Raw genomic sequence first — 14,120 nt, 5'->3', positions numbered from 1 at the left:
TATGAAGAGAACAAAAAAATAAAAATACGAGAGAGAAAGAGTGAAAGGAAATCTTAAAACTTTCAGTTCTAATGGAAAAAAAATTTGAAGTTTTGAACAAACAGAAGCATATTTGCAGAAAGGTGAGATTCTGAGATGGGTAAAAAAAGCAAAAGCAGAGGGAATTTTGGAGGAAAAAGAAAAGCTGTAAATGTCAATTCTTTTTCTTTAGTGCTTGCTTTCTGCCCTTCTTTTATAGAGCATTAGGACACACAAGGGGTTAAAGGTCCAGGAAGAGAGCTAGGGAAGAAAAATCCCTCTGTTAATTGATCTGCCTGTCTGGTGACGAGGGCCAGCTGAAGCTTGTCAGAAACTGTATGAGCTGAATCAAGCTTGGGGCCCTAAGTAAAATACAGACACCTGGAGCGAGGAGGGGCTGGCTCGCACTGTGAGCAGCTATTTAGTTGTTCTTTTAATGTAGGCAGAGAAGGGAAAGGGTCAAGCAGTGCTGAGCCTGGGCTTGAGAGATGTCAAATAGTTTTTCCACTGAAAAGAAACAAGGCTAAAGCCTGTTAATGGCATCTAATGCTATTATTGTGAAAGTCTGTGTGTACTTGTGGGCTTGCTGGTGTATGTTGGAGGCACGTTTTGGTAATTGAGGAGGCATTGTTGTTTGATAGTTTTACCCATAGGCATGTCACTGGACAAGCAGCAGTGGAAATTTGGAGTGAAATCTGCACAACTTGATTTCAATTCACGCTGCTCAAGGCAATGTGCTCAGAGGGGATCCTTTACCTCCTGCCCTGCTTCCCTTTCCAAAGGATGAAGTGATCCACAGTACATCCTAAAAAACATTTTTCTTTCTCCTTACTCTTGGTTCTGCCTCCAGACGCCTCCACCGAGGCAATCTGGCTAGGATTCTGCATGCCACTTTGTTTGACCCTGATGACATAAGTTGACGCATGTACTTTTGAACCTTCCCAAGAATGAATAATATCCCTGCAATAAAATGAAATCCTAGCATTTTTAACCCACCAAGCCCCTGTGATTGCTGGGGCTGGGCATGTCAAGTGGTGGCTCAGCCGATGGATGCCTGAAATGGAAGTGGATAGATTTCAACCCCCAAACAAACAAGGCATTGAGACCGGGCACTAGTCCACTTTTCTCCTGATACCTGTGATGAGCACATTTGAAACACTGAAAGCTTTTTTTCATGGTTAGTGGGAGGGGAGAGAGAGAGAGAGAGGACTAAAGAAGGTGAAAAAGAGCAGAGAGACTTGTGGCTTCAGATTTTAAAGGTAGCAAGTACCCTAGGAAATCTCAGGGGCTGGGGGAGGCTCGCTGGAACTAAAGCTGTGAACCATCAGGGTTGCTTTGATTCTCCTGTGTTAGGTATAACTTAAAATAGGTCTTTCCCTCCCCTTTGTCCTGCGTTCCCAAAATACTACACTTCAATTAGAGATGGGCCTCAAGGTTACACCAAGTTCAGACTTCCGCCGATTTTAGTGAGGTCAAACCCAGAACTTTATTTGGGGATTTCTATGCTTTTTGAAGACTTCCGTACACCTGGCTGAGCCCAGGCCATATAAAGGAGGACCAAGACACAAATGAACTGCATCATCATTATTAATGTAAGATCTTAAGCCTTAGTTATGCCATTCCTGCAGCTTTCGCATTTGGTGTCCAGACATGCCAAGAGCAGACCACAAGGAGACATGAGCAGAGCTCTTTTCTCCAAGAGAAGCTGCCAAGCTTCTCCTTAAAGTCCTTAAACCCTGTCAAGGTACTGTGAAATACTGAAATGGTCTTTTCTGGAGGAGGATTGTACTTAAATCAGGATGCAGGAGGTTGTATTTGGCTGAACCAGTGTGATAACTCTGCATGGCTGAAATAGAAACTGCCAGTATTTATTTGTGTGTATCATTTGTTGGATGCCAGGAATCCTTCTCCCTCTGGACTTCTAGTACTATTCACATCTATCAATGAAATAGAAGGTTTGCCTAAACATGGTAAATTTACATATTTATAGTTAAATATTGCATTGAAAATGGCAAGGACAAATAAACAAACATGTTAGAAGGAGATTAGGTCTCTCCTTGATTAGGTCATTGTTTTAATTAAATTAAAATCAGGTTTCATTTTTTTCATTCATTTAAAATGATAAGACTACCTTGAATCTGTCTTTCACACTTCAATTTTGTTTTGTTTCTTGAAGAGAGGCACTGAGGAGAACTGATTGCAGTTATTCTTGACATTTTAAATGGCCATCCTTTTCCTCTTGGATATGGTACCCAGATGTATAGTTAGAAAGTTAAAGTGGCTCAGCTAAAGATAAGGATGCTGTGAACTTCGGTTTTACAACTCCTGCCTTGGCCTCCCAGCCCAGCTGATTTAGTAGGAATGAGCTTGCCCAGCTCACAGAAATTCAGCCCAGGGGGAAAAGGAGGGGGGGGAAATAACAGTACTCCACAGACCTCTGCTCCAAATGCATGTAGAAAACTGCTTGACCAGAATGTCGAGAGCAATCTTGGCTCTGCAGCCTCCCCTAAACGAGGGGCCTGGGGGAGCTGCCCACAGTAGGGAGGCTGAGCCTGAGGAGTGGTATGGGCAGGAGCTGGGGTTGCCTGGCTGGAGAAATACAGGAGATGGAAAGATAATAAAAGGAAAGCATGGGGAACAGATTGCTTGAGCAGAATATTTTAGCTTAATAAAAAAAAAAAAAAATCCACAGACAACCCACTCCTCTAAGATTACAGTCCTCTGTATGAGACTGATGAAATTTATACAAGAGAGAGAGACATAACGAAAGAAATTGTTTATTTGTTTGTTTGCCTTTATAAAACCCATTTGGGAGGAACATCAACAAATACACCATACATCAGTTATCTGCCTTATACCAGTTACACTGATGCTGGAGACATCTTTTGTTAGAAATTAATGTATGTAATAAAGTTTTACATTTTTCATATGTTTTGAAGTATGTGGGTCATAATTCTTTTGACTGCATAATTACTTTTTCTACACAAGAAAAATGAGGTGCTTAGTCCTAAGTAAATAACCTCAAAACAAACCAAGAAAAACAGTTGCATCTTTTTTATCTTCTGGGTCTTGCACAATAAATATTTTGTTAGAAACTTTAAAAAAAAAAAAGTTATATATTCTCAATATAATTTCACTTAAAAAAAAAAAAGACCCTCTAGAATCACGCTGAAAAATACACTGAAGTTAGAGAGGAAAAGAAATACATTATTTGTGACATTTTTAGGTGCAGATGAAAATAATACTTACTGGAAGGGTTTGCCTGGTTAATAATTTTAGGTTTTCCTCTCTTCAATTCTGGACCATCAAAAAGCTCCAGTAAATTAATTTCACTAGATCCAAGAACATTTAGTGCTCTTGCTTCTCTGCTTCCATTCCCTTTAACTGAGCCTGAAGCCATGACTAAAGAGCCAGTGTGATATGGAGACACATGAGAAGGACAGTCCAGTTGAACCAGCAGGCAATGGAAAAACTCCCTCTGCAGATCAAACTGCCTTAATTTTGATTGCTAATGGCAGACATTGGAAAATGGTGTGATAACCTCCAAAATATAAGAGTCTGGCTTATATATAATGCCAATATAAAAGAAGGGGTTGTGCTCTGTTTTTTTGCCTAATTCAGGACTCTTTTTGTTTGTCAACATGGTTTTCTGAGATTTCTGGATGTTGTTACATTGGGTTTGTGAACCTCTCTCTTTTTTTATCTTGAGCACCAGAAACTTTTTAGAAGACTTTTAAAGAAAATAGGACTTGCAGGGATGGCAGCAGCAGCTTAGGTTCCCCAACCAGTAAACAACTGTATATATGGGGTGCAAGTGGATGCTCTGGCCATGTACCACTGGCAGCAATTCAGTCCCTGAAGGAAAGGAGCCCTGGAAAAGGTCAAAACCAGTTTGCCATTTCTAATCCTTAAGCACTGAAATAATGTCAAGTCAGGGTCATGTAAATACAGATAGGAAAAGGGGAGGAAGGAATGTTTTAGGGAAAAAAAGAAGAGATACAGGGGTTTTTAAACTAAACTGAAATAAGGAACTCTTCATCAGAAATCAGGGAGTCACACCAGGTTTGGCACTGGCTTAAATAAATCAGTTAAAGTACTGATTTAAGTTAAACCAATATTCTAGCAAGGCCTTAGGTTTTCATCTTCTGAAGACTTATGTGCATGCTTGGCTGAACAGTGGGAGTGATTATCTGTATAATTCATGGTAGGAATACAGCCCTATTATTTAAGGATTCAGCTTTATAATGTACTCTGTATTTGCAGATTGCTGCCTCTGTACAGGGCTTCTGTGGATCTGGAGCCACTTGCTCTGGGTAAAATGTATTTCCAACTCCTCCACCCACCCCTTTATTACACTCTCATGGTTGTGACTGTTGTCTCTCCCACCTCATCTGCATGAATTGCACTGATAGTGCTGGTGAGGAACGTGCCACTTCTGCGGAGCCAGGACATTTTTTATAAATATGTAAATAAAATTTACCTTCTTTTGCTGACCCCTCGAAGGGCCATTTTTGGCCTGCAGCAAATATTTATGTGTGAGCTGTAAACCCCTGAAACTGAGGGGTTATAGTGGAAATGCTGACAGAGTATTAAGAGACCTTTAACCCTTGGTTTAGCTGGCCCTGCTATAATTACAGGTCTGTCTGTTATTTTCAATAGCACTCGTCATGACCTTGCCTCTATTTTTTAATTATAGTAGAAGTTGTGAAGGGAATTATTACTAAGTTGGGGGTTCCCCCTCTCTCTGAATTCAATCTTTATTAAACATGTAAAGCGCTGAAGAGGCAGGATTGGGCTAATAGCCTTTTCCCTCCCTTTCCCTCCCTCCTTTCTAGACTGTGGTTCAAGTTGTGCATAAGCCCTGAGTAAAAGCCCTGTGATTTGAGCCTCCCAAATCCCCTGTGAGCACTGAAACTGGCTGTACAATAAGCATCAAAGGTTAATGAACAAGGGAAAAAAAGTTGACATTTTATTTGGTAATGATTCTGGTGCTTGAAATCCGGATGGAAAAGATGAGATCCAGGAGAAGGTCGCTTTTTCTTTTGTCCTTCCCTCCCTTTCTTTTCCAAAACCTCTGTGTCTGGAAGAGGCAGGTCCTATCAAACCCCAGAAATGTCTGTTTAGGAACGTTTGTGATCACAAACAACTGGGCCGTAGCTTGCAGCTTAAGGAAACCAGCTGGAATACATTTTTCAAGCAGCACTGTCAGTCCCTGCTCTGGCTCCCCTCTACTTTAGGGAGGGAGGGAACTCACTTGGCCAATAATATCCAGCCCCTTTCACTGCTGACCCATAGCAGTTCAGTGAGCTGCTGGCACTCAAGGTGGAAAAATGCCCCATTCTCATCGGCTGTGCAATGTCCCATTGGGTTTTCACATTTGGCCCCTGCAGAAGTTCCCTCAGCCTCGGTTGCCCAAACTTAATGAGGCTGAAGTTGCCCAGCAAGTCTGCACTGTGCAGGGAATCCCCAAGGAATAGGGACATTTTACAGCTTAGTGTACCATTGCTAAAGGGATGATAGAGTGATGTATGTTTCCCTGGCTGGTGAACAATTCCCAGCAACCCAGCAGTAGCCTGGAAACCTCCACAGAGGCAACAGCAGCACCCATCCCCAGTATCATCATGGGACTTTCCCGAGCCATGCATGTCAGCATGGTTAGAGCAGTGGAGGGGCCACATATAGCCTGGAAAAAGGGAGATCCTCCATCCTAACGTTGTAGTCTTTTGGGATGAGCACTGGCTTTTCTTATCATGGGACTGACCTAAACTCTGTATTCGCAAACCCCCTGACACTGAAAGGAGGCAAGCGGAGAGAAAAGTCATGATGTAGGAAGAGCACAACAGATGCATTGCAGCACAGGCATGTTAAAAACAAGAGGGTGACAAGAGATGTACTTCAAGGCAGGAATTTTCCTGGGACCCCTGGCTTCTCGCTCATATCCTCAAAATGAGCCCCAGGAAGGGTACAGGCTTTGTGTTGGCCCTCATCCCCTGGGTAAAGGGACCTTCGCTGTTCTTTCAGTATCTCCCCATCAGATCCACAAATTGAACCTGTGGAGCAGTTTAGGTATTTTCTTTTTTAATAGGAGTGATGGATTGGCCTTCAGTGGCTGAATGACCTTTCTGTTCCAGTCTAGGCAGCTGCAGAGGGTTTGAGAAACATGACTGGATCAGGCCCTTAGGAAATGCTTTCACTAAAGCACTTTATGTACATTCGGGGAGCTCATGAATCACTGGGCTTTGCAGATAACTTTACCCTTAAAATATAGGCGATTATATTCATTTTAATATTTACCCAGGTAGGATACAAAGCGTGTGGCCGTGAGGCGTAGAGCAGCGGTGAGCGATGGCTTGTCTGCATTGTTTATAGATGAGTAATTAGAGCTGCTGTGCTGAGGCTGTGGGATGGGGACCAAACTGGCAGGATATTTATTTACATGACTCAGTGAATGAAACTGAGTTGGAAACATAACTTATAGGTGTTATTCTTTCTCTCCCCACTCCAGCCCCCCTGCCCCAAAAAAAGCAGTTTTGGAGTATCCATGGCTACTTAATGCTGTATCTTCACACTACTTGTTTTGAACACCATGTTCCTTTATTGAGGTGAAAGGAAAATGAATTAGCAAAAGCTGGCACAGGTAATTAATATTGTGTGGGCGAGAGAGGGAGAACACTTTTTAAATGGCTTGCATTACATTTATAAATCTGTTCTGTGGTGTTCACTGCTTGTAGTTACGGCTAAGGATGCTCATCTGCCCCTCATCTTCCACCGCATACCAACTGACTGCCTTCTCCACTTTGATGATGTTGAGTATTTTATCTTGAATAATTTAGACCTTAAATTAAGTATTTGCACTTAAGTATTGCTGATATGCAATTATCAATAAAAGAAGCAGCTTCTTCTTGATCAAATGAGTGAGCTTTTTTCTGGGAAAGGTGAGAATGTTGAGAGACAAAATTTTACAGTGAAGTCACCTCTTCAGGTTTAACCAATTTTATCAGTGCTTTCCCAGAATATTTTCTCCTGCTTTAAAGTATACATTGACATCAAAATTATTGTTGAAAACAGGACTGAAAGTAAGGCATTATTCTAAGAAATAAAACCCCACCTATTTTTTCCATAGGCCTTTAGATTTTAGACTACTGAAAAATGTGTAAAATGTATGAAAATGTAGACTCTTGGCTCCAAAATGAAAATAGCACTCCTATTCCCAAATCGGTTATGAGAGTGGGTTTCCACTTTTCCACCTGCTTCAATTAAATCAATAACCCATCTGTACACTATCATTTTAGCTTTTAAGGTGGAAAGAATTGTAAGGGAAGTGTGGTATAGAAAGGTTAAGCTTACACATGGTGGCACGAAAAGGAAATACGAACTGGGACTGGAGTCTCACCAAGCATTGGGTTGTTTTGGTTTATGTGCTTCTTTATACCTAGCTCTTCGTTTGCAGCATTTGTTAAAATGCTGGTTGCTATTTTCATATACCTGTCCAAAACACATGGACTTACGTTTACAAGTTAATCACAAGTATGTCCATGCCAGTGTTAATTTCCTTGTTTTCTGGAATGTTGACAGTTGGATAGGTAGGCTCCATTGCTACATACTATGAATATTCACTGTATCTTTCCTTTTAAAAGGTATTTTGGCTTTATCATAAATATCTTCACAAATCTGGAGAACTAGGCAGGGGAAAGCATGAGCTGGCCAGAACTCTTCTCTATGTGTCTCTTAGGTAGCTGCCCTGTGGGGGGGTGACCAGGGGATAACTTAGCCAGGTCACTTGCTCTCCATATCCTACTGCTTTTTTTGATCTAAGTGCTTCTTTTGCCCTTTCCACTTCCCATAACATACCAGGACTGGCGTGGATATACATAGACATAGAAGCAATACTGGACCAAATTCCTCCTTTGTAAGTCTATTAAACCCTAAATCAAGACCACTCATACTTGACAGTGGGATCTGCCTGTCTTTCTTTCTTTCTTTCTTTCTTTCTTTCCTGTGGTATCTGTTGCTACTAAACGTGGTACTTGTTGTTGGAGGCAGTTTGTTTTGGTTTTTTTTAATATATAAAATTTTCAGAAAGACAGTCGTTTACTCTTCTGTAATAATTTGTATATTCCCTAAATGCCATAGGGATATTCTTCTTGGTAACTCTGGCTAAAATAAAATATAACGAAGGAAACCACTGGCTGTATGTTAGAGCAGGTCAGGAAGGGGGCAAGTTGATTTATGCTTCCAAATGATCCAATGCCATGAAGCATTTAAAGGCACACTGGCTTGCAAGGATGTGAGGGGTCCTCAGTTGCCACTGGCAGGCACAGCAGAGCAGCAGCCCCCACACTGGCCTTGGGAGGAGGCTACAATCCACTGCCCACAGCATCCTGTACAGAGAGATGCTGCTGGTCCCAATGCAAAAGCCAAGACTCAGGGGAACTCATGCTTTCAAGTCATTTATCTGCTTCCTGAAATCCTACATGATCTATCCAAGTGCCAAAGTAAATGAACAAATCACATTTTTAATGTTTTGCTCATTTCGTTTGATAGATTGCCAAGAGAGAAATTTCAAGGGGTCTACAAGTCTTTCAGGTGAAAGAGTGACTTTCTGCTGTGTTTTTCATGTGAGTAAAATGCAGATCTATAAAGGATTAGGAGTCTTTATTCAGAACTTGAACTTTAACATTCCTCAAGCCTCAAATTTTTAATCTTCAAAAGAAAGTAGTCATTTCATGGTGAGTTATGAAACGTGAATTATTTATTCCACCAGTAAATATGTAATTAGGCATATTTTGAAAATCTGTAATTAATCCCTCACCCCTTAAACCCATAAGAAATGCTAATATGCCTCTGAGGTAAGGCAGGTTTCTCTAAAGGGCATTATGTAAGCTGTTCTGATCTGTTGTATAATTATGTTTGCTGTCTGTAGTGGAAAAAAAATCCTAGTGAGAATTTGTTGTAGAGGAAAGGGAAGAAAGGGAAGAAAAAGCTTCACTCCTCACTGAGCAGGAGGCAATTATTAAATGGCAATATATCCAAAGTTTTTCATTTGGTCGGATTGGGTTTCAAAGGGTGCTGTGCACACACTGGGGAAGAAAATCAAAGCTGGTTGTTTTATTCCTACTAGATGCAGCAAACTATCAGCCCTGCCTCAATAACCCCATAGCCAAGGAGCTATTTTGGCCTGGCTACACCCACAGTTTAGCACAACTGTATTACCCTTTTATCCTATTGTTCCAGTACCTTCCCCAGTGGATTTTTCCTCATAAAACAGGGAGGTCTTGAATCCAAGCAGTATCTTTTGAACCATGTTCACTTTTTCATCTTGCATCATGGTAACACAGTATAAAGAAATATCACCAAAAAATATATATTTTTCTTTTTACATATATATGAAATATGACTTTCTGGCTTGCTTTTGCAGCAAGGAAATCTGTTGAGAAGAAAGTTTGACCAATTTTACCATTGTGGAAAGCCCAAGAGCAGACTGCTAAGCTCAAACATGGCTTTAGTTTGAAATATCTAGACATATTTTAAGAACCTTTCACTAACAGCAAGTGCTAGAGCTTTGTCACTTTGCTGCTTTGCTGTAAGAGTCTCTTGTTGACATTTTAACTTCATTGAGAGGACAGGGACAACCTCCTTCTTGAGTAAATGAAAGCCATTTTGGTGAAAATTGGGCATTTTGGCACTTAGGATTGGGCTTAGGGGGCTCCATAAGGGGCCAGTACACATCAGAAAAGATTATATAAATTTTCTCAAAAAACAAGCAGACGAGTTCATGCAGATATGTTTATTGGTAATTCGTGAATACAACCACCTGACTACAGCCTCAGAAGAAGAATATCAGGGGAAAGACTTTTCTGTATGATATGGATGGTTTTCAGTACTTAACCATTCTCAAAGTCCTAATTATTGAGTTTACTAGTTCATTATTTTCTCGCTCCCACCAGTGGTGATATGTAGGAATTTTATCTACTTTTTCTCCATGCAGCTTTTTACTTTTGTCCCAAGGCGAGAACCTTAGGTCAAACCTGTGGTCTCAAAATTATCTGGCTTTAGAAGCCCTCTGAAAGATACACCTTTAAATGTGTGCTGAACTTGTCCATCACACTCGAGAACAGGCAGCATATGCTGACTCAGTATTTGATGAAGAAAGTCAACCAGAATTTGGGCATCAGTAACGCAGATGTACAGCCATTTCTCTTCTGAAATGTAGGCAACTTAATGTCAGAAGGGTTGTAGCTCCTGCAGTAAGAAGAAAGTACTTATAGAAGCTAAAAAATACCCATCAGGCTGCTCCTCAAGAGGAACATATGCCTGAGTCAATGACATTCAGTGGTACAGCACCACTGAAGTGAACATGCCTTCTTGTAGACTGAATTAATTTAAAGCAATAGGAAATGCAGTATTCTGTAGAAGCTGTTGACCTCCTGGTGAATTTTTCATGGGCATTTTATTGTTTGTCATCTTTATTAAAGACCTTGGAGATGTGAGATGATGTGAGGATCCCAGCTTTTGTCTGAATCAAGCCGTGTACCAACAGGGAACACGCTGCTTCACTGGGGAGAAAGTCTGTGAAAATACACCCTGCTCCACTGTGGTTTTTGTTCTGAAAGCCTTTAATGCTTAGGTACTCTCTTAGGAGAAAAACAAGGCATTTCCAGGGAGTCATTTATGCCACCTTAAATAGATGTGTTGGCTTTTCCATACCCATTAGCCCACAGCAAATGACAAGACATCTAATTTTCTGGTGCATGAATAGTTGACTGAAGTGAGTAGAAGTCAGGTCAAGCTCTGAAAGAACCTAGCCCAGATGGCAATTACAAAGAGCTTCATATGTATAATTGAAATTTTATTATTTTTAAGTCCAGATGATAATTCCTGAGGTCCTAAATGATGAGTATTCAGCACTGGCATTTGGCAAAGCTATGTCTGCTTATTTTTATTTCAATTACACGTAAGTCAAAAATAGTCTTGTTTGTATTTCAAGGCACAGCAAAGAGGGAGTATAAATCCCCATAATGTGAGCTTTTCAATGAGGTCTCATTTCAGTTTTCAGTTCATTTTACAAAGTGAATTTACAATAGAAGTGCTGCCAGTGGACATTATGGCCTCAGCGATGGAGAGATAAACCTCTCCTCAGATGGTGCTTTTGGTGTAGAGAAGTGTTTGTGTCAACAAAACAATCCTCAAAAATGTAAAAGACTGCTGCAAAGAGGAAGGGAACAATCAGATCTCCATGCCTCTTGAAGATAGGACAAGAAGTAATGAGTTTAAATTGCAGTAAGAAAGATTCAGGTTAAAACCCTCTTGTGATAAGAGCAGCAATGCAGTGCAAGACACTGCCTGGGGAGGTGGCAGCATTTTCAGCACTGAAGGCCTTAAAAACCCAAAGATAAGCATTCTGTCAGGAATGACACAGGTGCCATGGGCCAGGGAAGGGACTGGTGACCTCTGGAAAACCCCTCCAGCCCTTTGAGGTGATGACTTTTCAGGGTTATGCACTTTGGGATGGTCTGCGATGTGAAGCTCCAGGAGAGTTGTGCCTGTTGGAGATTTTCATCTGTGATAGAGGCTCCATGTCGTTAGGTCTGGGGAGGTCTGAAGAATGATAAATGAGTTTGGAGGAAATGAGAAGGAACACGCTATCATGCCTGGTTTCAGGAAAAAATAATTTAGGCAAATTGGGTACCATGAAGTCCAAGTCTTTCGATGGACCCTCTCCTTGTTTTTCTGATGAACTCTCAGGGTACATCACTGTCCAGCTTTCTTGCTGGCCACAGATATCCCTGAGTAAAAAAGTAGGAGAGTTGGAGTGTTTCATTTGCACCATTCAGCAAAGCAGGAGATTGCCAAAACCTTGAGGGGAGGGAAAAAGGGATGGGCATGGGGAGAAATGCAATGGAAGGAGAAAGGAGATTGAAGTATCAGGAGCCTTTAGAGGGCAGTAAGAATCCTTGGAGGGGAAAAACAAAAAAAAGGAAAAAAAAGAAGGCTGTAGTGGATGAGAGATGGAACAGGGTGTTAAAGGGGGAGCTGAAAGGAAATGTTCCAGGATTTTGGTTGACAAACCTCCTGACCACACTGAACTTCCCAGGTATTGTTTATTCCTGACGGGTTTCTGATAATGCCCATGAACAGAGCTTTTGCTGATAAGCTCAAGTGAATAGTAGTGGTATGATAAATATGTTTCTACTTGCCCCCTGCCAAGATATTAGTGGAAATTTGGTGTTGTCTGTCTTTTAAACTCAGGATGGAATGGTCTGCTTTTTTGGTATAAATATAAGGAGTCAGTAAAACAAATGAAACCCAGAAATCTTGAAATGCTACCAAGCGCTTTCCTGCACCATTAAATGGTTCCTCCCTGAGGAAAGAAACAGATTCCTGGTCCCAGTATGTAAATTTGTGTGTGTGTGTTCATCCGTGTTTGTGTGTTGTGCAGGCACCATACCTGGGGTGCATGGAACCTGAAGGAAGAGGTGGAAGCAATGGGATGAACCCATGCGCCCACTGCTCCGGAGGCTGCTGTCACCACCACAGTCTCACTCTCAGTGACAACTTTCTTGAGAAAACTTTGACTCCCAGGCAAGCTGGGAATTTGCTCCACATGAGCAAATCATGTCTGAATTTTGCCTCTTCACACCGCAAGGAAAACTCCCAATTTTATTTGCCAGGTGTTTCTCAAGGCAGTATCTCCTACCCTTTCAAAAGATTGTCCTACATCATCATTCATTAAACATTTGCTGTATGGTAATTCCATTGTGCCATTGTATTGCAGCTTTCTGTGTTTAGTTGCTCATAGTAAAATTGCTTTTACTATGAGACTAATATGACTGCACGGGGCAGATTAATGTGCTGCTGCACATAAACGCTTGCCTTGCCAACTGCTCCTAGTTAGTTGGTTTGAGTGTAAACCATGGGTGAGATTTGAAGTGAGGAGGCATACAAATCTAAAGCCAGGATCTAACATGATATTAGCTGCTTTGCTAGCTTATCCATGGGTCCCCACTTCCCAAGTATGTTACATATAATTACTACATTGCATTTTTAATTTTGTTTGTTCTCCTCCTTGCAGTGCCCATTTCTTATGTTTCTTCTTCACTGTATATAGTACCCCAGCAACATCCACATTTATAATTACAGAAGATAAAGTTATAATATTCCTGAGGCAAAACTGCATTTTAACAACTGTGCTAATGTGGAAAACAACTTGTGCAGAATAAATATGCCCTACAATTAGTGGTATGCCGACATTTTTCATGGTTACCTTACATATAAATAAACTCAAGCCACTGACATTTTTCCTAAGGGCTTTTATCTCTGCAGCCCCGAAACTGCAGACAGATTTGTTGTAAGTAACACTATCACCATAATAAGTTTGAAAGCCCATTATTTTTTTAAAAATTCATCTGCTTTTACATCTGCATAGCTCGGGGCTGGGCTGGTGGGTCTGATATTGTCTTGTCTGATGAACCATGGGTGCGTCCTGGGCTCCCCAAAGCCTATCATTTGGCTGAGGCTAACAGGAGGTGACTGGGCAAAGCCGTTTCACCTGAGGGTGGGCCAGGTCACAGGTCACTTGTAATAGCTCCTCCATGCATCTCCAGACCTGTAAATGAGACCAGAGCCTGACTCACTCTACTACACTTTCTTTGTCTTAGACGGATGCTCTAATCAAACAAATTACCTAGCCCGTGATCACAGCCACTGAGCCAGAGATGGTTTTGCAGACGCTTGTCTGGAGCCCTCCAAGCCCCCTCGACCGTGCAGCACCGCTTAAAAGAATGGGCTAATGTTTTTCACCAAAGGTAATAAAAAGATTGCAGTTACTTGGCTAAGCTGGCCTCGGAAAAAAATCCCCAGAGACACCATGGGACACAGTTTGACACACGCAGCACAGCAAAGGGCACATATAGGACGTAATGATGGCTCTGGCTTCCCCCAGTGTGGGGGTACACATGCTATGGCTCTATGGACCCAGTGCATCTCCATAAAGCCTAAATGCTACAACAGTAAGGGAGTAGGTGCACCTTACCTCTGGGTAGGATTACTCTCTGCTTGGGGTTTTATTTTCTTTTTTTTAAAGGGGAAAAAGACTGAGATGG

Source organism: Corvus kubaryi, unplaced genomic scaffold, assembly GCF_017639235.1.
Source record: "Corvus kubaryi isolate FWS band 111438036 unplaced genomic scaffold, C.kubaryi_AGA036_p1.0 37386, whole genome shotgun sequence".
Classification (NCBI taxonomy): Eukaryota; Metazoa; Chordata; class Aves; order Passeriformes; family Corvidae; genus Corvus; species Corvus kubaryi.
This window is presented reverse-complemented; position numbering follows the sequence as displayed.